At 42.0% G+C, this 26,779-nt stretch overlaps 1 long non-coding RNA gene across 1 annotated transcript; it reads left to right on the forward strand.

The window, feature by feature from the left end:
* The first annotated feature begins 20,360 nt into the window (after positions 1-20,360).
* Positions 20,361-21,377, forward strand: LOC119797252. Its single transcript, XR_005282569.1, has 3 exons — positions 20,361-20,435; positions 20,846-21,066; positions 21,232-21,377. It is a non-coding gene; the product is annotated as an uncharacterized LOC119797252 (long non-coding RNA).
* Positions 21,378-26,779: the final 5,402 nt, after the last annotated feature.

A 26,779-nucleotide genomic window follows, 5' to 3' on the forward strand; every position in this document is an offset into this window, starting at 1 on the left:
TATATATATTATATAATATATAGCTTTATATGAAGTTTATATATATATATATATATATATATATATATATATATATATATATATATATATATATATATATATATATATATATATATGTATATATAGTTTTTCGTCGACTTTGCATGCAGAGCCCACTTGTTAGACCACACTCCCATTGTTTACACCAGGAAGCAGCTGCTTGCCCTATGAAGATATTCTGTGCTGCCGCCCAAGGAGCATGAAGCTGTTGCTGAACTGGAGAGCTCCTTCAGTGACAGACTGCTGCATCCTAAATGCACCAGGGAGTGTTATCACAGATCCTTCTTCCCAGTAGCTGTAAAACTTTAGAACCATCACTGTTCCCAACAGCCTAAATAAGTTGATGCATTCATGATGATTTTTGCCGTTTTTGTCTTAGACTAGTCTAGTCTTAGTCTGTCTAGTCAGTTAAATAACATGCTGCTGTCTTTTTTGCACATCTCTAGTGTTGCTGCTAGTTTCAGATATCCATAACTGTAAAAATGTCCCCAGCTGTATATTGATTGTTTATTCTCCAGATTCACAGTATTTATGCAACTTTCACTGCATTTGCTCAGGAATCTCTTGAAGAAGAGGTTTTTAAATCTCAATGGGGCTTTCTCAGTTCAATATAAAGGTTAAATATAAATACAAGGCAATTATGTAGTGAAAAGAATTTTATATGACTAATAAGAGAGCTGCTTGTTTATCATTTCTTATAATAGAATGTCAAAATCAACTAGAACCTACAAATAACACATCCTCCTCTGAATATTTTCCTCTAATATAGTACCTCCAAAACCACCACTCTGTCTCGCCTATGTTTCAATCACTTTCTTGCTTTCTTTCCATCATCAACCTCCATCTCGTTGAAGCCTTTCAGCAGGATTTAGGCTGTAGTATGTGAAAAATACTTGGGCTGTTGCGTCAGTTTGGTAATGAGGCTCGTTTGCATTTAAACAATCTGCTCTCTGGGCAAAGGAAAGCGAAGGAGGTAGTGTGTAGAGAAGAGTAGGTAACATAAATTCATTATGTAAATCCGCCGTTCAAACAAATTGACAGGCTGGTATTACACTGGAGAGGAGTTAAATCAAGAGCATGAAAGCATTAGCTCCACTCACCCTTGACCTCCAACCTTAACCTGTTCAACGGAGTGTGCCTGTTATGCATACTAACAGCTATGGAGGGCCCGCACAGAACCAGTTAAACTCCTTTTGTTTTCTTATGGTTGCCGGAGACAAATCCTCCATCCAGTGTCTCTGGTGGAATGTAAACAATGCTGAAAAGAAAACACTAGAGAGGTGTGCGTTATGCTGAACTAGACCCAAATACTAGATATAGACTAAATCAAAAGCTTTTGAGGACACTTCTTCCTTCCAGCATTAACAAAAAAAGCATAACTGTCTGAGATTTCCAATATGTGAAATTATTAATATTATATTACAGCAAAAAGGCCATAATAACTGGAGGAGAGGATGCATCTCATACAGTGCCTCGCTAAGGTATCCAGCCTGCTTGAACTTTTCGACCTTTTGCCACATTTCAGGCTAGAATTGTTGCTCTTACTTCGTTGGCTTGAGAGCTCTTGTAAACAGCATTTTTCAGTTCGTTCCACAAATTCTGAATTGGATTCAGGTCTGGACTTTGACCGTGCCATTCTAATGCCTATATATATTTATAGTAAACAATGCCACTGTAAATTTAGTTTTTCTGTTTTGGGTCTTTTGCAGCAGATTTCCTTTCATAAAGGTCCTATATTTGGCTGTGTCCATCTTCCCATCACATTTACATGCAGTGCTGGGTTGACATGTGTTTAATGGAGGGAAGAGGAGCCCTGATGATCCTCGCTGCTGTTCTCACCACTCTTCTTATGTTTTTCCAGTCTGAGGCGCGGCATCCTCTACATCACCAAGTAAGACAGCTGGTAAGAATTCTCTCTATGGTGCTTCTGTTGAAGGTCGTGAGGATGGATGGGGGCAAGTGGGCTGTCCTGATCCTCTGAAGGAAGTATATATGCTTTTCTGCCCTTTTGACCAGTGGTAGTGTTTACAGTCCAAGTGAGGATGTCTGTGATGTGCACCCCCAGGAATTATGCACTGCTTACCACCTCTACAGCTGGTGGAGCCCCATCTCCTCCAGGTGTGTAAGGCTCAGGTGTAGAGCAGAGGAGACGGCGTCCTCAGTGGAGCGGTTTCGTCAGTATGCGAACTGGAATGGGTCGAATGTTGGGGGAGACTGGAGACGATTTCTTCTTTAACCAGCCTTTCGAAGCAATTCAAAAAGATAGGAGTCAGTGCGATAGGCCAGTAGTTGTTGATTGAGGTGACCTGAGGCTTTTTTGGGACCGGAATGACGGTGGCAGACTTAAACAATGCTGGCACTATGGACTAGGTGCTAAAAATGTTTGTGACGACAACAGCCTGCTGACCTGCACACTCCTTGAACACCCACCCAGGTATGTTATCAGGTCCTAAAACCTTTATTGGCTTTCTTGGGCTTTCTCTCCTCAGAGTTTACCTCACTTCAGCTATGTCAAGGTTGAGTGCCTGCTCCAGCTGGTTCAGAACAGCTTTCACTGCTGCTGCACTGTATAGTGCTTCAGGTTGTTTGGTTCATTTAGGAAGTTAGTATTAACTGCATCTACTGGGGGAGGGTGTGTTGTAGTCTGTGATCACCATTATGCCTTGCCACAGCCTCCTCATATTGCTGGCATCATGGAAGAAATTCTGGATCTGCTGGCTGTTGTTCTGCTTCACTGATCTGATGGCATGGTTCTAGTTGGCCCGCGCTGTGCTCAGTGTCTCTCTGTCAACAGACTTTAAAGCTGAGTTCTGTGCTTTTTGCGATTTCTGAACCTTCCCATTCATCAGGGGTCGTTGATTTGTTCAGTTGGTGATGTTCTTTGTGATGCTGACGTCTTCAATGCATTTGTTGATGTAGGCTGACACAGTCATGGCACACTCATCTATATTTTTTTGTTATCTTGGGTTGCTGCAGCTTTGAATATATTCCAGTCAGAACTTTCATCACAATCTTGGAGTTTCTCCATGGCCCCATTCAGACTACACTCTGACTTCTTTAACTTTTGGTTTAGCCCTGATTAGCTGGAGCTTGTATACAGGAACTATCAATACAGAGAGGTGATCTGATGACCTGAGGTGGAGGTGCGTCACTGCTTTGAATGCATCTTTGATGTTAGAGTAGGTTAAATCTAAAATGTTTTGACCCCTAGTTGCAAAATCCATGTGTTTGTAAAATGAGGTAGCACAGTCTTCAAGTAAACCTGTTTAAAGTCATCAGCAATGATCATGGAAACACCCTCTGTGTGCGCAGATTGAAGCTCAGAAATAGCCTGGTATAGAGTCTAAATGGCCTCTTTCGTATTAGCGCTTGTGGGCACGTAAACAGCAGTGATATTAACCACACTGAACTCTCTGGACAGATAGAACAGTCTGCAGTTAACAGTCAGAAACTTGATGTCTAGAGAGCAGAAGCTGGCGACTGATCTATCATTTTTACACTAGCTGTTGTTCTGTAAAAACACAGACCCCACCACCTCTAGTCTTACCACTTGGTTCTTTGTTTCCATCGGCATGGTATAGCGTGAGCCCCTCCAGGCTAACAGCATTGTTGATGAATGAAGCCATGATTCAGTCAAGATGATGGTGCAGCAGTTACTAATTTCAATTTGCATGTTTCCTAAACAAAAACAAGGGCTTGTTAGGCTACTGAATATAGGCTTGAACTCAATGCTATTACTGACATTTTGAATTGAAAAAGCTTCCTGGATAGGAAGCGAAACATCTTCAAACTTGGAAAAAAGTCCAGTGGATGACTATGACTAACTGAGAATCTTCACCAGCATCTTGCAAGACTTCTTCAGCTTCCCGTGACCATCCTCTTACAGTTCTTTTTAATGCAGGTTTTCTCTTATAAAGTGGCTTATTTTTTGAGCAGAGAAAAACAAGATGTTCATAAGAAGAACAAGATTTTCCAAAAGGAGGTCTTACTGTAGAGATGTAAGAGTTATTGACATTTGCATAAAGCAAATCCAACATTTTGTTTTCTCTGGTGCAGCAGCTGAGAAACCTTGGGAACATTGGTAGTATAGCAGAGAGTGAGGTGGGATTAAAATACCATTTATTGCCACCGATGCATTTGGATGCGTGTCTAGAGCTTAGCAACAACAGAACTGCATATGTCATCTATGGCAGAAAGAGGAATGTAAACAGTAACCTAGAGATGTTGTTTTCTAAATATCTCACATTGCCCATTAAGATTGATAAAAGAGATGGCTTAATTTTATTTTTGCTCTGTCATGTCCTTGCTCCCGCTCTTCATGCCCAGTGCCTCCTTTTCAACTCAATTGGTAGGCCTATTTGCAGAAACAGTTGATGTATTATTTCAGCTTTAGAGATATCAATGAGCTTCTTCCGGGTATAAAAAAGGAACTTGCTGATTGCTGTGGTTATGCATCATAACACACATCTAAAAAGGAAGAAAAAACCTCAGTATAAATCCTTCCATTTTCACAGCATTCAAAATGAGAAACAAAAAACACAAGAAAAAACTCTGATGCACAAATGGAGAAATTATAGTCCTTGTAAAAAAGAATTTTAGAGTCAAGCTAGCTACTTGGACGTGCAGCCACTTTAAGCAGAGCAATTCTAGAGTAAGAAGTATATTGAAGATGTTTCACAGTTATGCGCTAGTTTTAATTTATTTTAATTATATGGTGGCCTTTTTCCTGGTATGCTTCAAGGTTTCTTTTTTGAGAATTGAAAAATAATTAAGTTAATTCAGTATAAAATATGTTTAATCAGCAGTACCTGATAGTCGCGTCTAAACCACTGACTACAACAACTTGGTAGTCAATAATGAGACTGCACAGTTATGAATCCTCAACACAAACGGAATCCATTGACTCGCCTCAAGGCATGTCAGATGCCAGTGAAGTGCTCTTTGCACAGAATGGTGATCAATGTTTAACCAGGAACTGACCATCGATCCGAATCATCCTCAGGTCTCTTTCCTTGTCCCCTCCTCATACTTACAGACAAGCTGAGATGAAAGAGCAGAATGCACTGCTACATTCACCCTCTCTTCTGCTTTGCAGCAAAAAAGTATATCTGAAGATAATCCACCAGCTAAATGGTACTCTACACTGCCTTTATTAATTCATTACATTTCCAAGTTTTAGAGACATTTAGAGACAAAAAAAATAATCCAACACGCATAATACTCTCTAAGTATGAGCAAGGTATATTATTCATTGTAAGATGATTCATTGCTTTACTCTGATAAATTTTGAATAATCATTAACTGAAGTAAAGCTGACATTGCTTCTCTCCTTCAGTATATAAAAGAAGAGAAGCAAATGGTACCCTTTGTTTAAGGATATTACATAGCCATTTTCCTCCCCTCCTTCTCCCAAAGCACATACTGTAGGTTATGAAAAGTTTTAGTTGGATTTTACTTGCTGAACAAACACCAATATGTATAGAAATGACTAACAATGGGCTAATTGTGGAGCCAATATATAATGTTAAACACTATTTAGAAGTTAACTTTGCTCCACCACTGATCCCTGCCTATTTGCACAAGGATTTTCTTGGACATTTTTATCATAGTTCTGTGGTGTTTGTGTGTTGATATTTCTTTGTTTGTGCTTTGATCAACTGCTGTTATGAGGTAATTCTTTGTGTTCAGTCAGTTAGTTTTATTTTGTGCTTCCTGATGTTGTGCAAAATGATATCCTGCAGATAATGAATAAATGATTAACTAGAACTGGGGTTATAGTTAATCATTTAATCTATTCAAAATCGGAGGTGAAATGAATTTAGTGTTGTTATTTGAATAATTGCAGCTTTAATTTGCTTACTTACCAGGGTTTGCGGTTTTCACCTCTGGAGGGTTCCTGGACCAGCTGTTAAAATCCAGGTATCCACACCAATCTAGTAACCCAGGCTAGGTTATCAGCAGTGCTATTAATTATCAATCAAATAACCTTTTATCTCTGTTTATTCACACTATTACCAAAAGGGCCTGGATCTGGTCTGAGCGATTAATCGTCCGCTTTATGAAACACAGAACCACTACAAGTTCAACAATGATGTCTTTATTCTAATAATTCAGGATTACAGAAATCTAACATCTATGCAAACACTACACGCTATTAGAAAATAAACACGAGGTAGATTAAATGACTAGTTTAAAAGAAAGCAACAGTGAAACAGCATAAAAGAAATAAAAATAAAAAAAGTCACTCCTTCTTTACACCATTCAGCTGTAATTTCAGAAACCACCACCAGGGGGAGACAAGGTGCCTTCGCCTGGGAATTTTCAAACTGTGGTTGCAATGACACGCATACGCCACCAGATGGTGCCAAAGAGAGCACTACACAATTTCGATCTCAAAACTAGTGTTGCGCCGATGCCATTTTTTGGCCCCGATACCGATATCGATACCCGATACCTGGCTGTGCAGTATCGGCCGATACCGACACCATAATAATGTAAAATAATTGCCATCATGGCTTTGTTGAGCTGCTGCCTACCTTTGTGAAGCAGGAAAAAATCTAATACAAAGTGAATCCAGTAGAACCTTTTATTGCCTACCAGGAGTGGGTGACAATAGTTGAATAAACTTATGACTCTCAAAATGGTATTGGTGCCCTATTTGTTGGTACTCGCCGATACCACCATTTTAGGGCAGTATCGGGGCCCCGTCCGATACTGGTATCGGTATCGGTGCAACACTACTCAAAACACTGGAATCAGCTGAGTAGTTGTTATTACACAAGCTACCACGAGAGGGAGACAAAAATCTCTGTCAGTGTGGCCTACACTGACCCAGTTGATGTGACTTTAAGAACCTATGTGATATACCAATCCACAATCTGATCTCACAGCTTCAGAATAGCAGCAACCAACAAATAACGCAGCTGAAGTCCCAAATCACCAATTCTCTATTGAATTAAAAAACAAAAAAAAAGTGTTTACGAGGGGGCGGGCGGCACTGCGCTCAGCAGTCAGCTCCGGAGATTTCTTTCTCCCCAGTTAGCGCGGCCGCTATGCACAACGGGACACTGGGATCTCTGACTTTTGACGCAGGAAAAACGAAAGCTACTTCCAGTTAGCTTTCTTTTAGCATTTCACGTGAAACGGGCCTCTTCTCGCAGGCGGTGAACCCCGGGAAATATTTAACTCGCGCTCTGAGTTTTAAACCATGAGTCACGTAGGGCCATTTCCTGTTGAAATATCAGCCTCCTCAATCTGCTGATTGGTCCATGCATGAGCTGACCGCCCTATGGCTCAGTTCCAGAACTTTAGAACTGTAGTTTTATTTGTTTTTAGCTTTGTGAGCAGTGCTATGCTAGATTTCTTTTTCTTGTATAATTAATATTACTGTATATTTGGTGCCATGGTTCTCTGGAACCAAAACAATCCTCACTACCAACATGCGTCTTAAAACTGACCTGATAATTAAATGTTTCCTCTAAACTCAGTCAAAAATGTTACTTCTTGGTGATATTACTAAGAATGACTTGTGCCATGGACATTCAATAACTGTAAAGTCTTTTAGATTTTTATTTTTTTCTTTCCATGAAAAATAACAATCCGATTTCTTTGGGATTTGCTTGAAAAACTGCTCATAAAAATGAAGAAGGTTGTCCTTCAAGGTGTTTAAAGTGCTTGAAATCTTTCCAAGATTGACTTTTACCAAAAATTTGCCAAGGTTAGAGTTTCCCCAAAACATGTTTTTTTGTTAAGTACATACTGAGTGAATGAAAATAAGATAAAGATTTGATTTGTAGACTTCTCACTAAAAAGGTCACTTTTATTTGGACAAGAAAATCATTTTGAAAGCATTCATCTTAGTGTGAACAGAGCATTTGAAAACAGGGAGGTTTTGTGGTCAATAGACAGCTAAATGATAGTCATGTTTACATTAAACTTTGGATGTTGAAGACCCGGATCCACTAAAATACTGTGTGAACAATTGATTTAGCATGTTTTCCTTCATGCATATGCAGAAAAAATAGTAGAATTTGATCATAAAATATACTGGGATGAGACTAGGGATGTAAATCACATCCAACATGGATATTCAATTCAGTATCGATTTCCTGACCCAACGATTCGATTATTTTCGATACTCAAGAATACACCACGATACGATTCGATTCGATTAACACTAGAAATCCCACAGATACGAGAATTTTCGTCAGCCTGCAATCCCCCCGCAGTACTTATCAACTCATGAATTCCTTTTGCAGATGTAAATGCCCCAGCAGTGCTGTGGCTGGAGAAACAATCCACCCCCTTCAGTTTCGGTTTTAACTCAAGTCTCTCTCTTTGAGACTGTTTTACCTGAGAACAGGAGGGGGAAAAAAATAATATTTGTAATTAAATATAACTAGGTCTATGTCATCAGCGTCGCCAACAGTGCAATTATTTTAGAGCAGCCTCCAGCGCAGCGATCAGAAGATAACTGATTTGTTCAATGAAAATAGCTGCATGAGCTGGAACGCTGTAGAAAGCAACAATATTTATACAACAATGACCATAATTTATTTGGGGGAAGTATAACTCAAGCAATCTCTCTTCTCTTTTCCTCCGCTGCAGCCGAGACAGCATCGCAAAACTGCAGTAAGTTGGCAATATATTCACAGATTCAGCTTTACCGGATTAATAACTCGTCTGTGGATGATTTATTCTACAAAACAGACAACTCTCTGCAACCACAGCAAGTCAGACAGTGAGCTACAACCGTAGTTTCCTCAAAACGAGTCTCCTATCGCGTTGGGAGAATTACATTGGACCCTATGGGTAGCTCACTGCTCCAAAAATTTGCAGGAGGAGCGAGCTCTGCAAGTTGCAAAATAATCAGAGAGAAATATTCAAAAGGGTCACCAAGGAGAGGTGGATTATTATCACATGTATTGGATTTGAAAATAATACTTTTCTGAGGAATTTCCAAAGCCTAAATGACAAATGACACCTATTTTAATATTAGAATAAGAATAAAATGAGCAATGACTACACTTAAGATCATTGTACTGCCTTCAAACTTGTAGGATACATAAATAACCTCATCTGGATCATACTACAAGTCTTACTTTGGGAAGATAGGCCAAACTGTATTTTTGGAGATTTTGTTTTTTCTTACTATAAGCATATAATAGCCAATATTTACACTATAGATAATTGTAGTGCCTCCAAACATAGATAACCTAATGTAGTTCAGGCTACAAGAATTACTTTGGGAAAATGTGCTAAACCTTATTTTTTTTTTCTTTTAGATTTTTCATTGTTATTATAAGCATATAAAAGCCAATAATTATTTATGACTTAGACAGATTTATTTTGTCAGTTTGTTTACACAAGTGTAAACAAAATAAAAAATTCATTTAGAACAGCTCTAGACAATTTCATATTATTAAGTGTTTCTTTGAAAACAGTAATATATATATTGAAAAATATAGTTATAAAAACATGTGACTGTATATTTACAGTTCTAACATTCTTTTCTTTCTTACTTTGGGAAGATTGGCCAAACTGTATTTTTGGTGATTTATTCATTGTTATTATAAGCATATAATAGCCAATAATTACACTATAGATCATTGTAGTGCCACCAAACTTGTAGCACACATAGATAACCTCATCTAGTTCATACTACAACACTTACTTTCGGAATATGTCATTGAATATTTCATTATTATAAGCACGACAGGTGTGCAATCTCTGCAACAGGAACCACAGCATATATACACTCACCGGCCACTTTATTAGGTACACCTGTCCAACTGCTTGTTAATACTTAATTTCTAAGCAGCCAATCACATGGCGGCAACTCAGTGCATTTAGGCATGTAGACATGGTCAAGACAATCTCCTGCAGTTCAAACCGAGCATCAGTATGGGGAAGAAAGGTGATTTGAGTGACTTTGAACGTGGCATGATTGTTGGTGCCAGAAGGGCTGGTCTGAGTATTTCAGAAACTGCTAATCTACTGGGATTTTCACGCACAACCATCTCTAGGGTTTACAGAGAATGGTCCGGAAAAGAAAAAACATCCAGTGAGCGGCAGTTCTGTGGGCGGAAATGCCTTGTTGATGCCAGAGGTCAGAGGAGAATGGCCAGACTGGTTCGAGCTGATAGAAGGGCAACAGTGACTCAAATAACCACCCGTTACAACCAAGGTGGGCAGAAAAGCATCTCTGAACGCACAGTACGTCGAACTTTGAGGCAGATGGGCTACAGCAGCAGAAGACCACACCGGGTGCCACTCCTTTCAGCTAAGAACAGGAAACTGAGGCTACAATTTGCACAAGCTCATCGAAATTGGACAATAGAAGATTGGAAAAACGTTGTCTGGTCTGATGAGTCTCGATTTCTGCTGCGACATTCGGATGGTAGGGTCAGAATTTGGCGTCTACAACATGAAAGCATGGATCCATCCTGCCTTGTATCAACGGTTCAGGCTGGTGGTGGTGGTGTCATGGTGTGGGGAATATTTTCTTGGCACTCTTTGGGCCCCTTGGTACCAATTGAGCATCGTTGCAACGCCACAGCCTACCTGAGTATTGTTGCTGACCATGTCCATCCCTTTATGACCACAATGTACCCAACTTCTGATGGCTACTTTCAGCAGGATAATGCGCCATGTCATAAAGCTGGAATCATCTCAGACTGGTTTCTTGAACATGACAATGAGTTCACTGTACTCAAATGGCCTCCACAGTCACCAGATCTCAATCCAATAGAGCATCTTTGGGATGTGGTGGAACGGGAGATTCGCATCATGGATGTGCTGCCGACAAATCTGCGGCAACTGTGTGATGCCATCATGTCAATATGGACAAAACTCCCTGAGGAATGCTTCCAGCACCTTGTTGAATCTATGCCACGAAGAATTGAGGCAGTTCTGAAGGCAAAAGGGGGTCCAACCCGTTACTAGCATGGGGTACCTAATAAAGTGGCTGGTGAGTGTATATATATATATATATATATATATATATATATATATATATATATATATATATATATATATATATATATATATATATATATATATATATATATATGTGTGTGTGTGTGTGTGTGTGTGTGTGTGTGTAAACACTCTACATACTGTATATACTCCATGCACCTTCTTTCTTCCTTTTGGCATCTTCTTCTTCTTGACTATTGAGCGTGTAATAGGTAGGGTTTTCTCCACTGTGATATAAATAATTTCAATCAATCAATCAATCAAATCTTGTTTATACATTTAAAGAATACACATAACATTCTTATACACTTCATTAATACATGTTTTAATCTAAACAAGGAATGTTTTTTCTAGATACAGTATATAAATGGATAATGGGTTAAATCTACGGGTGGATGTTACATGGTGCACTGAAAATAACCAGCTCCTAAATACCACCAAAACGAAGGATCAAATCATAGACTTCAGGAAAGATTCAACAGGCACCCACGACACAATCCACATCAATGGAATAGCTTTTAAACGGGTTTCCAGTTTCAAGTTTCTGGGGACCCACATCTCAGAGAACATGTCCTGGTCAACCAACACCTCCTGCCTGGTCAAGAAGGCTCACGAGCGCCTTCCTAAGAACACTGAGAACACTGAGAACCAGCAGACTAAAGAACAGCTTTTTCCCCAGAGCTGTCTCTTTACTGAACTCTAACCCTCACGGATAGACTCTACTCTCCTTCCTCACACCTACCACCATTTTGCTATTCTTTTTTTTTTTACAAGACTGTAATGTTTAACTGCACTCCTGACTGTTAATATTGTAACAACTGTTTACATGCATCTTGCACTACTCACTTTGACTGAATATTGATTTGCACTGCTGACTGTTTATAACTGCTCTGTTTTTTCCCACTACCAATTGTTTACATACATTTGCAATAACAGACTTAAACTGTAAAATGCAATTACCTTCCACTGCACTTTAATTTAGATAGCTTCTGTCCAAACTCTCCACACACCTCCTACCACCAGCCCCCCAGAGACCTTTACCCCCCACCGCCGCCACTCCCACCAGCCCCCGACCCATCCACACCTCCAGTCGTGCCTTCCTCCCCCCTAACAGTAACACAAATGCAGGTGAGAGGGCAGCTGAGGAGGCTGAAACAGAGGAAGGCCTCAGGACCAGACGCCCCACTATTCTCAAACAAGTAAAATCGCTCGTGATTGGCAGCAAAACCACACGTGGCCACGCCAAGCTTTAATTTTCTTACTGAGTATTGGACGGAACCCCTTCTTTTTAAACAAGTAAAGTCGCTCATGATTGGTTGGCATATATATATATATTTACATATAAATTTACATATATATATATATATATATATATATATATATATATATTTATTCATTCATATATTTATTCATTCATATATTTATTCATTCATATGCTGTGTATTTATGTTATCCTACACTACTACACAATTATTAGGCTACCATCAAGGACATGAATGAATTTATACAGGAAATGAACATTTGCCAGGAAGCTGTTTATGCAAAGAAAGAGCTTTATTAAAACACACACAACTATATACAACGCGTATCCAAACACATGCGTATCTAAAAATTACAACTCCGTGAACGGTCCGTTTGCTTCCTCGGGTTTGGAGGTAACTGGCAGCATTCCCTCCGAGGCAGGTCCGATTTGCAGACGCCTACTGTGCGTGGCCCTGTACTTCGGCATCGGTTCTAACCGGGACTGCAGCTTAACACAGAGTTCAGTGAGATCCGGCCTACGAAATGGCAGCGACCGTACAATCCATCCAGAGACACCGCCAACGATGCCATCTTCTTCGTCGGACATGAGGCAGACGGTGGCGGACTTCCAGAGTTCCACTTCCTCATCTGCTAGCACACTCTGCCTCGCTTTCAGCAGCTGAAAAAAAAACAATGAATCAGCGCACTGCGTATGGACACAACACATCTATTAATGCACCTGAAAAATAGTCACTAACTAAAGTCTTACCCTCTTTCTTCTGGCCCGACTCCGAGCAGATAGCCTCCGCACGCAACGTGTTGGATGGCTGCGTATATCTGAAGCTCCTGCATACCGTCTGAAAATACGTCTTACAGGCAGCTGGAAAAATGAGAGTGGTATGAATAAAAAATCAAACGCAAGTCACAGCAACAAGGAAGGAGAAAACATTAAAACAAGTCACTTACACACAATGTCGTCTTTATCAACATCGTGCAAATCTGGACTTGCTGATATGGCTCCGAGCAAATAGGAGGCCTGTGAAAACAAAATGTACAGCTATGATCGGTATCTATCCGTATCCATTGCCTTTTACCGCAGAATGAAAGCATATTCTTTAAATCTTACCCTTGCTCCGGTTCATAGCGCCTGCAATTAGTCTCCGAGTTGTGAAGATGGCTTACTGCTTCCTGTGAATCACAATAAATACACTTTAATAAAGCTTTTTCTTGCAAGGCTACTATTAGCCGTAGCTTTAGGCTAGGCTGTTATTAGCCGTAGCTTTAGGCTAGGCTGCTATTAGCCGTAGCTTTAGGCTAGGCTGCTATTAGCCGTAGCTTAGGCTAGGCTGCTTTTAGCTTAGCAGGCAGTAATCGAACATATATTTACCGCTAGCATCTCTTCTTTGAGTTCGTCTTGTTCGATGCAGAGTCGCCATCGCGTCCAAGAGGAGTTTTACCCCGAAATCCCCCATCCTCCGCTCCAGACCGCCTGCACAAAGCAAAGCATACATCCTCCACTGTGGCTGCAGACCGCGCCGCTCTGAGTTTCTTGGAGATCGTAGAAAGCATGTGCGAGATGAACCAGGGTTTCCGCGGATCAATAAAAATTATTAAAAAATCATTCATTTTTTTTTTTAATCAAGGCCTTAATTGGCACTAAAATTATTTAAATATGTTTATCGAAGTATTTATAATTCTTTAATAAAAAATGCTTATAAAAACAATTTCGTCAGATATATTATATCGCTCCAGGCGGAGAAAAAGCTAGAGGATATATATATATATATATATATATATATATATATATATATATATATATATATATATATATATATATATATATATATATATATATATATACGTATATATGTGTGTGTGTGTTTACATACATACAGGACTTCATATTTCATGTACACTAATAACTTGTGTACATGGTTCTTGTTGATGGCATTAAAATCATTTCAAATAGCATTAAAATAGCATTAAATTAGAGTCACTCATTCCTGTATGAACCCTGTGAGCGCTTATTTTAATATGACATATTAAAAAATCCCACCATCATCCAGTATATGTTCAGTTTCTGCCCAAATATAAATATATATTTTTGTAGATTTTTGTAACGGGGATAAGGATAATTCAAAACTGCTTTTTTTTTTAATGAACTTGTTCACTACTCCCAAACTCAGCATCTCTTTTCATTCCTGTAATAAGAAGTTTCTTTTGAATGGATTTGATTAAAGTTTAAGTCCCTCGGTATAAAATAAATATTTTGATGGAGATGAGAAATCTGCTTCCTCGTTGGTGAATAACCAATAGTTTGGATCCAATCATTTAAATAAACGGTGTTAGTTTTTTTTTTTTTATATATATAAGAATTGTGCTATAATTTCTAGTCACCGATCTGTTGCTGCTATATTTTAATTTGACGAACCGGAATTTGTCGATGTTCTTTTTCCTGTTTGGTGCGATTGCAATTGCGGATCTTGACCTGGCCGGACCTTATGACCACAGTGTACCAATCTTCTGATGGCTACTTCCAACAGGATAATGCGCCATGTTATAAAGTGAATCATCTCAGACTCATTTCTTGAAACTTTTCCACTTAAGTAATTGTGAATTGAGCATATTAACAGACAACATTTTATTTTTTATCTTAAATGCAATTTTTTTTTTTATAATTATTGCTCTAAATGTATTGCTCTGTCAGCTAAAGATCTGTTTTGGTCTCTATACTTTAATTAAATAAATCAATTCAAGCTAAAATGTAAGAGGCTATACTGAGCCTGATCTCTTTGTATCAGAGATTTTCTTACCTTTTAGAAAAATGTCACTTGGAGTAAAACCCCCCCTGCAACCCTGATTTGCTTTTGTAAAGCTCACAGCATGTTCATTTACATGTTAAAGCCTCCCCCAGAATTCCATGGGGGGGAGGCATGGGGGGAACATTGCCTAAGAAATTCCACGTCAATTTCTGACAATTTACGGGAGTTTTCGGCGAAGCCTGCAAATTGCCGTAAACTGCCGCTAACCTGAAGTTCCACGACAATCTACAGTGCCGTGTATTGATGAAAATCCCACTTTTCATGCAGTGTTACCTTGTACCTGTACCTGTGTAGTGACAATAAAGTTGAATTTAATCTAATCTAATCTAATCTAATCTATTACTAAATCCACTGAGAATAGAATGTCTTTGTACAGAGAGCTAGCTCCTGCCTGATACATTTTAAAGGGAGGGAAGAATATTGAATTTCATCTACCGATTTATCAGGCTGTTAGCCTGGGTGCCAGTCAGAACTTAGCCCCGCCCACAAGGTTTGAGTTCGGGGAAGTTCGGTCTGGCTCTGCTCCATAGTAGCGCGAGTATTAAAGCCCACTGTCAGGCGATCCAATCAAATTGTCAGGGCGGACTTTATACGATGATGGACAGATGATCAAGAGTAACGTAATCAACCACGTGACCAAAGCGCGCTAGGGTGACAACAATAATGGCTGCCGCTGGAGAGTTTGGGTGAGTAGATTCTGCTATTAGGTCTGTTCTAGAAGATATCGACAGCAAATTAATTTTAAAAGAGGAACAGAGAAACGCGAAACTGCACGCTTTGATTTTTGTGGACAACAACTATGCCTCGCTTAACATACGTCACGCACTCCGTTGCTCTTATTGGTTGTAGGTCTATCCAATTGAGTGCAGAGGCATTTTTTTTCCTGGTTCGTTCGAAACACGCCCCATAATCACAGCTCTATGGAGCAGTATCAGACTCATATTCTGACTAGAATTGAGTCGGACTACGTCAGGCTATCAGGCTGTTAGACTAATAACAAATAAGGAGAACATCTCAGAGCAATACAGAGTGGCAGGATGAAGCTTCATTATATCATTATTTTAGTATATCAAACCTTTTATCACCTAGTTAATAAATAGCTGTTGGTGTCTTGAAAAGTAATGGGGTAAGTGCAGTAAAGACCACATTCTGCCAGCATAGAAGCAAGTGCAGTGGAGACAACAAAAGCTGTTTAAAAATGTAAACATATTTTTCTTACTTAGTTTAATAAGTCAAATTTTACTGACTTACAATGACAATCTATGAGGTACTTTAACATTTAATTTCCATATATGTTTAATAAAGTGTTTTTGATTGAATTGGATCTAGGTAATCTTACACCCTTTTTGACATGAAAACTGGCTCAGAGCTTGTCTGCTTAATTTTTTCTTTCCACCCATGGAGCTACTTTACCTTTAGCTTCTATAACCATGAAATATTTCATGTATCAGTGCTTCTATTCTACTCTGCTCAAAAAATTAAAGGAAGACTTTGAAAACACATCAGATCTCAACGGGGGAAAAAATTATGCTGTTTATTTATACTGCTATGGACTGGGTGATGTGTTAGGAACAAAAGGATGCCACATCATTTGATGGAAATGAAAATTATCAACCTAACCTGAATTCAAAGACACCCCAACAATTACAGTGAAAAATTATGCAGCAGGCTAAGCCATTTCAAGAGTGGTTACAGCAGATCCCTGGGAATACATCCGACGTCTCGGTCCAGAAGCAGTTCTAGGAACAGCAGAGATACTGCACAGAACCCTCAAGATCCCAGGCCTCTGTTAGAGAGGAAAAAAAGGGGGAAGACCTTTGGAGACGGGTATATACATATATATACTGTTTATCAAGCAGATCATTACAGCAGAAGCTTAACTGTCTCACTTGTAAAAGTAAGTCTAAATGGCTATTACATGATACTGATTGATTGATTAATTGATTGATTTATTGATTGATTGAATTCTTGACATTTTACAATACATCTTGTATAAACTGCTGAAGATGACAGGTTTAAATAAATAAGATAAAAACACACCTAAGCAGCTAAATGAATACTTCCCCACTGTTGCTAGCTGAAATGTCTTGCACTCAGGACCAAAGGTCTACTAAATATCATTCAAGAGTTTAGTGTTCCCAACCCCCATACATAAATAAGTGGTCATCTGTGTTCTAGATTTCTAAACACATTTTGGTTTTAATTAAAACTATTAAATTGCATCTTTTCTATGTTTAATTTTTGGGTCCTTTAAACCAGATTTTATAATAACATTTGATTTAATAGCTACAGCTATGACATTAAAAGCTTAGTTAAATGTATACAATAATGGAATATAAACAAAAAGTTTCAATTTCAATTTCAAATTGCTTACAAAAGGTTTCAGCACATCAGCAGATAATGCTGACAAACTGAAACTGACAATCATTGACAAACTGAACCTTACGAACCCACATGCAGAATCAGGCACGGACACCAAATGAAAGGAGGTTTTATTGTAAACTCAGCCAAACTTGATGGGGAAGGACTGTGAGTCACTGGGGAGACACAGCCAGAGGCTGTGCATGTGGCTGGAGGCGCACGCTGTAGGAGGAGGCAATCGTCTGAGAGTTGTCACAGAGGTGGTGGAGAGCAGGCAGGCAGACTGAACCTAAGCTGCAGATTGGAGCAGCTCACGGAGTTTGATGCTGAAGGAATCAGTCCAGGAGGGCTTCATTTGAACTGGGAATCCAGATAGAAAAGAGATGAGCAATTAGGAACTTTTCACTGGGAATCAGACAGAACTTTCTCGTGGGGAATAAAACGTTGGCTAGATTGGTACCAGAGTATGGGACCATCAGGTAATGGCTGCAGCTCCTTAAATCCCTGACAGGTAGATGGGTTGATGGATCTCAGGTGCTCAGACAGCCGGCCACGCCCACCTGCAGCGCTCCAGAAAAAATAGAAAAACACTCCACACAAGGGTTCTGACACTAACACTGACTGCCAACTCTTTGCAAGAGTTTACAAGGGCCCATTAATATTATTGTCTAGTCAAGTTACCTAATTCTAGTTCTACCAGGTGAACATAACTAGAAAGACGATAGGCTTCAATAATGCTTAATTTATCAGATCCAAGCAATACAACACTTGATTACTGCTTTGGCTGTTGTTAAGTGCAGAATTTGTAAAACAGCTACCAGTTATGTTGTCAACCCAGGGTGGGAGGAAAGGAAATGATAAAATGAGAGGGGAAAAGGGTAGGAAGTAAAGGAGGTAGGGAGTGAGATGTGAGGCATCAGGCTGCAGTATGTCTAGACAGTATTCATGATCCATCTGTCTGCCACCGCCGCAGCAACAGCCAGCAGCAGCAACAGCATGATGGCCAACTCCATTACTGCACAAACATTTGCTACATTTGTATAATTTTCCTTCCTCTCATTTTCTACTCATCTCCTTTCTTTCTCTCTATCCACCTCTGCCCAAGTGTCAAGCTTCTTCTCCCTCCCTTGTCTCTTTTTACCTTTCCTCTCCTTGTGATTCTGTCTGCAATCCTTTCAATACCCCGTCAGCCTTTTTCAGCAATAATTCTCATTTCCCCTTTTTCTCTTCTTCCAGATATCCCTATCTCCCTCAGGTCTCTTAGGCATCACAAAAAATGTGAACCAGCTCACAATATTCTAACGCTATATGGCTTTTCCCTCAGTAGACACATTAGCATCAAGCCTAGACACCCAAATACTGTATTTAAGGACATATCTCAAGGTTGTATTCATTGGGAATGACCCCTAGATCCCCCAACTGCCCTCTAATACCCCATTCACCACCCACAAACAGGAACAACAAAAAAGTTAGAGCAGGTAGGGGCGAGTGGTGGCTAGTGGTTGGGGCATAGAGCTTGGAATCTTGAGGTTTTGAGTTCCTGTGAGACCCAGTCCCACAGACTGCCCCTCTGGGTACCTGAGCAAAGACCCTTAACCCCACACCGCTCTCCCAGTGTGCAAACGGCAGTCCACTGCTCCCCAAGGGGATGGGTTAAATGTAGTGTTCACTTCATTGCTCTGTACTTGTGACAGTGTGGCAATAAATTTCTGCTCCTTGTGGGATGGCAGAAAGAAAGAAAGAAATGAAAATTATCAACCAAGAAAGAAAATTATCAACAAAGAAAGAAAGAAAGAAAGAAAGAAAGAAAGAAAGAAAGAAAGAAAGAAAGAAAGAAAGAAAGAAAGAAAGAAAGAAAGAAAGAAAGAAAGAAAGAAAGAAAGAAAGAAAGAAAGAAAGAAAGAAATGAACTCACAAAACAAGATTGGAGAGGCGGAAAGCATTTAAGGTAGGAGAGGTGGAGAGAAGTGAGTGAGTTAGGGCAAGATAAGAGACAGAGATGAAGGAGAAGGTAAAGGAGCCTGCAGACACACACACACCGCACTCTCTGGATGAAAGTGCTGCTGTGAAAAGTTGTCTCTCTCTTCCTAAAAGTTGTTGAAAGCAACCACTGCAGAACATCAAAGCGGTCTGGCAAACAGCCATCGAAGCCCAGTGGTGTCCTTCACCCTCTCGTTCTCTGCCTCTCTTTGCATCTTTTCTTTTAACGCCCCCCCCTTTTCCTCTTTGTTCCCAATGATCATGATGAGTTGATGGAATATGCTTGCTTAAAAGGATCGTTAACACACAATCTGTGACATGTTCTCACAGTGAAGCAACTGATCTGACTCTTTCTTCAGAAATAGCTCCAAGTTTCGAAATGTTGAACGGGCGTAATAGTTAAGGGTCGACAGTGGCGTTGGATGTAGGAGTTTGCCCTGAAATCGAAGGGTTGACGGTTCAAGCCCCGTCTCCGACTTTCATTGTCGTTGTGTCCTTGGGCAAGACACTTCACCTGCATTGTCTACTGATGGTGGTCAGAGGGCCCGGTGGCGCCAGTGTACGGCAGCCTCGCTTCTGTCAGTGAGCCCCAGGGCAGCTGTGGCTACAATGTAGCTTGCTACCATCAGTGTGTGAGTGTGTGCGTGAATGGGTGAATGAATGTGGTGTAAAGCGCTTTGGTCAAGTCTCCTAACTTGAATAAAGGCGCTATATAAGTACATGCCATTTACCATTTACCAAGGGTCATGGAGGTTTTGTTGGTTTTGTTGGTTGGTTTCATGGCGGACATTAAATATAGGTGAAAGTACAAATTCAAGATGTCATCAAATGTGCTACAATTGGGAGTGCTCCAAAGCAGCGGCCAAGAACAGCACCTCTCGACAATTTTACAAAATATGCCGTTTAAAACGACACAAACTGTCGTATCTCCTATTTTTAAGGAAATAAATCAGCGCGGACCAACTGTGTCTTGACGTTACTCCATAACTTTATTGAACAACCAACTTCCCAGACGTAAGGCGTCACACACCCCCGTGATCCCACATACACAATCCTATTGGTCTACAGTACTCCCTGTACGTAACTTGCGTAAAGCATTAACCCTTGCTGTACTGTATTCAGATACACCACATCTCCCCCCATATTTTTTTTTGCTTTTTTGTTTTTTTTTAAAGTCCATCTAAACCTGAGGAAGAAAGCAAGGTTAAACAAAACCTGTTAAACAAACACTTCTGATTCTCTGACTATAACTGTCTTAACTTCTTAAATTCTATTTCCCGAATACAACATTTTCAAACTTCTTTTTTTTTTTTTTTTTGTACACTTTTCCTCTGGAACCGGTACATTATAAAACAACATTTCCTGCACATTATGAACATTAACACCATCTCTCTCTTTTTTTTTTTCTCTCTCTTACTCATAAGTTCAGTCTAGTGGGCTGTTTAATCACCCTTCCAGACCTGGTTCTGGGAGTAGAATCTCCCGGAGAAGGCACTGGAGACCCCAAAACAGGTGGTGCATGATCCTGCTCTAGGACCGGCAGTGGCTCCTGTTGCTGCTGTCCACCCTCATCCTGTGCTGGCGACTGGAGTGGTATAAGATGCATGCGGTTTCGTCTTACCTCCCCATGCGGTGTGTCCACAAGGTAAGATCTCGGCGAGGTGTGCCTCTGGATTACTGTCCCAGATGTTTTTGAGTCAGTCATCCACACCTCCTGACCTGGTGACAGGCCACTAAGTGGCTTCGCACAATGACGCCTGTTGAAGTTTGCAGCATCTGACATCCTCTTCTCCCTTTCTTTCTGAAACAGCAAGCTGCGGTCAGGCAGCGCAGGTTGTAGCTCAGATGGATGTGTCGGCACTGTGGTGCGGAGACGTCGACCCATGAGCAACTGTGCCGGGCTGTATCCATTTTGAAGAGGAGTGGCTCTATATGCAAGAAGAGCCATGTACGGGTCGGATGCTTTCTTCAAAAGATTTTTCATGGTCTGTACAGCTCGCTCAGCCTCGCCATTGCTACGTGGGAATTTGGGGCTACTGGTAAGGTGTTTGAACCCATATGCTGTGGCGAAGGAAGTGAACGCCTGGCCGGAAAATTGAGGCCCATTGTCAGACATGAGACTCTCTGGGATGCCGTGCCTGGCAAACATTGACTTGAGATGGTTAATCACATCCTTGGATTTTGTGTGTGTCAACAGGGCGAGTTCGACATATCTGGAGAAGTAGTCAACGACGAGGAGATAGATCTTCCCCCCTAGCTCAAAGAGGTCGGCCCCGAGCTTTTGCCACGGGCGCTCAGGGCAGTCTGACGGCATGAGCGGCTCACTGTGATTACGGCGCTCTTGCAGACACGTTCTACATCTGAGCACCATCTCCGTGATTTGTTGTCCGAGCCCGGGCCACCACACGGTCTGACGGGCACGTGCTTTGCACTTCACAACCCCTTGATGACCCTCGTGCAGCCTGTCCAGCACGTCGTTCCGCATTGCTGCTGGAATAACCAGACGCGTGTCCTTCAGCAACAATCCATCTTGTACAGTGAGTGTGGCCTGTTCAGGCCAGAAGTGTTTTAGGAGCGGTTCCTGCTTTGCGTGCTCTGGCCATCCGTCTGCACACATTTTCATGACGCGAGAGCACACACTGTCAGCCTCCAGCTGTGTCCTTAGTGTGTCCATAAACGTGGGACTGACCGGCAAATTATTGACAATGCAGTCCACATAAATGTTCGTGCTCTCCATTAGTTCGGTGTCATCTGCGGTCATCTGTTCCTGATTTGGTGACTGTGACAACGTGTCGGCAGTCCAGAGCGATTTCCCTGGAACATGCATGATGTCGTAAGAGTAGCATTGAGCCTCATTCGAAAACGCTGTATCCTTGGTGGCAACAGGTCGAGCGCTTGTGCGCCCAGTAAGGAAAGGAGTGGTTTATGGTCAGTCTCTAGACAGAAGTGCTTTCCTAACAGGAAGTCCCGGAAGCGCTCACATGCCCAGGTTAGACCCAGGGCCTCCTTTTCGACCTGCGCGTAGCGTTGCTCTGTGGGTGAAAGTGAGCGGGATGCGTAAGCCACCGGCCTCCACTCACTGTCCCATTTCTGGAGGAGCACACCCCCCAGTCCGTACGATGAGGCGTCTGCCGATACTTTGGTGTCCCTGCTCGTGTCATACATGGCTAGGACCGGTGGAGAGGTCAGTGCCTCTTTCAGCACCCTGAAAGCCGCCGCCTGGTCCACACCCCACAGCCAGCAGTTTTTCTTTGAGAGGAGGTCGCGGAGAGCTTTGTCTTTCTCTGCCAGTTGGGGTATGAATTTCCCCACCTGGTTCACCATTCCCAGGAAGCTCCTCAACTCGCTCACGTTCGTAGGCTCTTTCATGTCCCTGATCGCCTTTATCTTCTCTGGATCAGGCCTGATACCTGACGCGGTGATGACATGCCCGAGGAAGACCACCTCACTCCTGGAGAGCTCACACTTGTCTGTATTTAAAGTTACCCCTACTTGCTCGAGCTTTCTCAGTAGGGCATGTAGACGAACGTCGTGCTGATCTTGGTCTTTTCCACATACCAGCAGGTCATCGATGTGGCAGACTACCCCATCCAGTCCTTCTATGACCTCAGCCATAACACGCTGGAAGTGCTCAGGCGCAGAGTTAATCCCAAATGGAAGACGCTGGAAATGGTACCGTCCGAAAGGTGTTATAAATGTTGTGAGCTTCGCTGACTCCTCTGCTAAGGGAATCTGCCAGAAACCCATGTTCGCGTCTAGCTTACTGAAGACCCTGGCTCCAGCTAGCATCCCTAAGCTCTGTTCGACTGATGGTAGGACGTACTTCTCGCGGCACACATACTGGTTCAAACCTGTGAAGTCCACACACAGGCGTAGTCGCTGGCTGTTCTTCTTTGGGACAACGACGATGCCAGCGCACCAATCTGTAGGCTCTTCAACGCGCCTGATGACCCCCATCTCTTCCATTCGCTGGAGCTCCTCCTTCACCTTTCCCATCAGTGGCAGAGGGATTCTTCGTGGTGTCTTTAGAGAAAATGGTATAGCGTTAGGCTTGAGCTTGATATGGTAAGGTCGTTGAATGTCGCCTAGACCCTTGCAAAGTTTTGGGTAGGTTGTCTTTAAAGAGTCCATAGTGACACTGTTGACTCTAATAAGTAAGTCCAGGGCAATGATGGCAGGTAACCCAAGCAAAGGTGTGCCCAGGTTTTTGACCACATAAACCTTCTCCTCCGTCTGCTTAGCTTTATATGTCAGCTGCAGCTTTGTATAGCCCACTACCTCTAACTGTGTCTTTCCTGGACCCAGCAAGGGTTTCTCTGGCTCATGGAGAACAGGCCTTTGTGCCCCTGTGTACAAGTCTTTCAGGTCATTTTCAGAAATCGCAGTTACATCTGCGCCAGTGTCAATTTTGAACTTCAGCCGTTTCCCTTTTATCTCGACATCCACCTCCCACTTATTGTTTTTGCATGTCACAGAACCCAGGAAGAAACTTTTCCTATCTTCTTCCTCAATGCACGCTACTACAGCCTTGTTTCTGCAGACACGCTGGTAGTGGCCTTTTTTTCCGCAGCCCCGACATTTTGCCTCGTTGGCGGGGCATTCCGCTCTGGTGTGAGAGGGACCTCCACATTTGAAACACCGGGCGCTGGGCTGCATGTCCTTGTCTCTGCCTTACGAGCGTTGGCGTGCACGGGCACCACTGCTTTTCGAGTATACATACTTCTGTCCCTTCTTTATCAGTCTGTCTATGGAGCTGCCCTCCATCTGCATCACGCTGCTAGCGTCACTTCTAAGTGTGCTCTGTTGCTTTTTTACTTCTTCCGACTGTCTTGCCATATCTATGGCTTTTTGCAGAGTCAGATTCCCCTCCATCTGCAGTCGTTCGGAAAGTCTGGTGTCTGCAAGCCCCACTACGATCCTATCCCGTATGAGTTCATCATGCAAGTCCCCGTATTTACAGTGCTCAGCTAGAGCATGCAGAGCAGTAACAAATGCTTCGACAGTCTCATTTGGCTCCTGTTTTCGCATATTGAAGCATGCGCGTTCAAACACAATGTTCTTTTTCACAACAAAGAAATCCCCGAATCCATTCTTTACCTTGTCGTACTCTTTCTTGTCAGCATCACTTAGCTTCAGTCCTCTCAATACATCGTCGGCTTCATCCCCCATACAATATATCAGAGTGTTAATCTGTTGCTCCTCGGAGTTCGTGGCCAAGTTGCTTGCTTGCCGAAATCTCTCAAACCTCCGGATCCATTTTGTCCACTCGAGCGGTTTATTGAAATCGAAGGGCTCCGGTGGCTGGATGTTAAATGTAGCAGTCGGTGCGTTAGCCGCCATGCTCGCTTCCGTTTGCTGCACGTCAACGTTTTCCTCCCGTTGTTCGGTCATAACATCCACCAAAGTCTCTCCTTCCGTCTCTGTCGCCGTGGACCGGGTTCACTTTCAGTTTTTCTTTTCCGTCATAAACACAGCACTTCTGACACCATGTCGTATCTCCTATTTTTAAGGAAATAAATCAGCGCGGACCAACTGTGTCTTGACGTTACTCCATAACTTTATTGAACAACCAACTTCCCAGACGTAAGGCGTCACACACCCCCGTGATCCCACATACACAATCCTATTGGTCTACAGTACTCCCAGTACGTAACTTGCGTAAAGCATTAAACCTTGCTGTACTGTATTCAGATACACCACACAAACTAGACATCAAATCCGCAACTATGATTTCCAACGTTGGCTGGAGCAACGGTCACAAAATGTACAGACCTCTTTTGACTGTTTATAAGCAGACATCCCAAGTCTCCCGGAAGTTCCGGGAGTCTTCCTGTTATAGATAGTTGTTCACGGATGCCAGCGAGTCGGATAGATTATCCCGGATTTTAGACAATGCAAAGTGGTGTTTTTTTGGGGGGGGGTTTTGACGCGAGTGAAAGCGAACAGGCAGTACAATAATTTGTGCATCACGTGGGGATTAGAACTTTGATTGCGCAGACAGCAAGAGAGGGCGGGGTGTGAGGAGATTTCTTTTGAAACCTGTGCAGCTTATCTGTCCATAGCGATGCTTTGTTCAACCAGCGTTCCTGGCGACTGGTTGTCAGAGAGCTGATTGGATCAGTCCTATAAGTTTCGGTTTACTGTCTTGTATTTATCTAGTTACCACTCTAAGCTGTCCATCCTGTGAAAACGGCACAGGTTGAATCCTCGAGTAAAAAATGAAAATATAGGACTAATTTTACAGCAGAATATACTAAAGTATATCCGCGTCTAGTGAAGGTGAGAAACAGTGGCGGATCTAGACCCCTGTACCAGGGGGCCAGGAGGGGGGAGCAGCATGTTTTCATGGGGGCCCAGAAAAGCATTAAATAAAAAACACGGCAAGGGAAAAGAAATTTCACTTCATGCAGCTCTGTTAATATATTTGCTATATTAAGAGAGGTGCATGAAGTGAATTTTTTTTTTTAATTAGGTTCAATAAAAATTCTATTACTTATTGCCATGTTTGGCTTGACGTGTTTGGCCCACATGCAGAATACACTCGGAAACAGGCAGATCTTTTAAAGTTTTATTGAAAGCCTAACCAAGGGGAATCTGCAACAGCAGACCTGAGCTTAGCAAAGAGAGCCGGAGCCTGGGAACGTCTAAGGGAATGAGAAGGGCGGTTAACCACGGACGGAGCAGAAAGGAATATACAGCTGGACGAACGCTTACCTCAGAGCGGGGAAAGCCGAACCGGGGAGGAGGCGGGTAGGACTCTATGCTTGCCTGAAGGTGGAGAAGGCGATCGTCCAGGTGACCAGAGAGCTGAAGCCAGAGAGGGTCCGAACAGCACAGGGAAAATCCAGGGATCCAGAACAGCGGAAGGAACCTGGTGGATGTCCGTGAGGGTGATGGGTCCAGAGGGGGGAACCGACTCGGAAGGAACCGGGGGAACCACTCAGAGGAATCCACCACCAGAGCGATAACGAGAACTCAGAGGATGGATCAGAACACGAGGGGGTACCTGGGAGACACAAAGGTAAGATTGGTTACTCAAAGAGCTTCGAAGGCTAGAGACCGTGGTAGGTTTGCATAACACTACGGTAACACTCAGGCGTCCTCCCTCTGTCTGAGCGCAGTTCTTATAGAGCGCCCCGGTGCTGCAGAACCACCTGCAGGTGTGCGAGCACCACTCAGTCAACCTGTGGAGAAGGCAGAGGCAGCAGGGCCAGCAGAGTCCTGACACTTATAAGGTCAATATACATTTATAATTTAGGAATTTTACATATTTTTGACTTAATTTAAGTTAAAACTACCGTTTTCTATAAAAATTGAATTTGAAACTGTTAAATTCATCTGTATAAATTAGAGCATGT

Source organism: Cyprinodon tularosa, unplaced genomic scaffold (genome assembly GCF_016077235.1).
Source record: "Cyprinodon tularosa strain WSP-4 unplaced genomic scaffold, ASM1607723v1 ctg577, whole genome shotgun sequence".
In the NCBI taxonomy this organism is placed as follows: domain Eukaryota; kingdom Metazoa; phylum Chordata; class Actinopteri; order Cyprinodontiformes; family Cyprinodontidae; genus Cyprinodon; species Cyprinodon tularosa.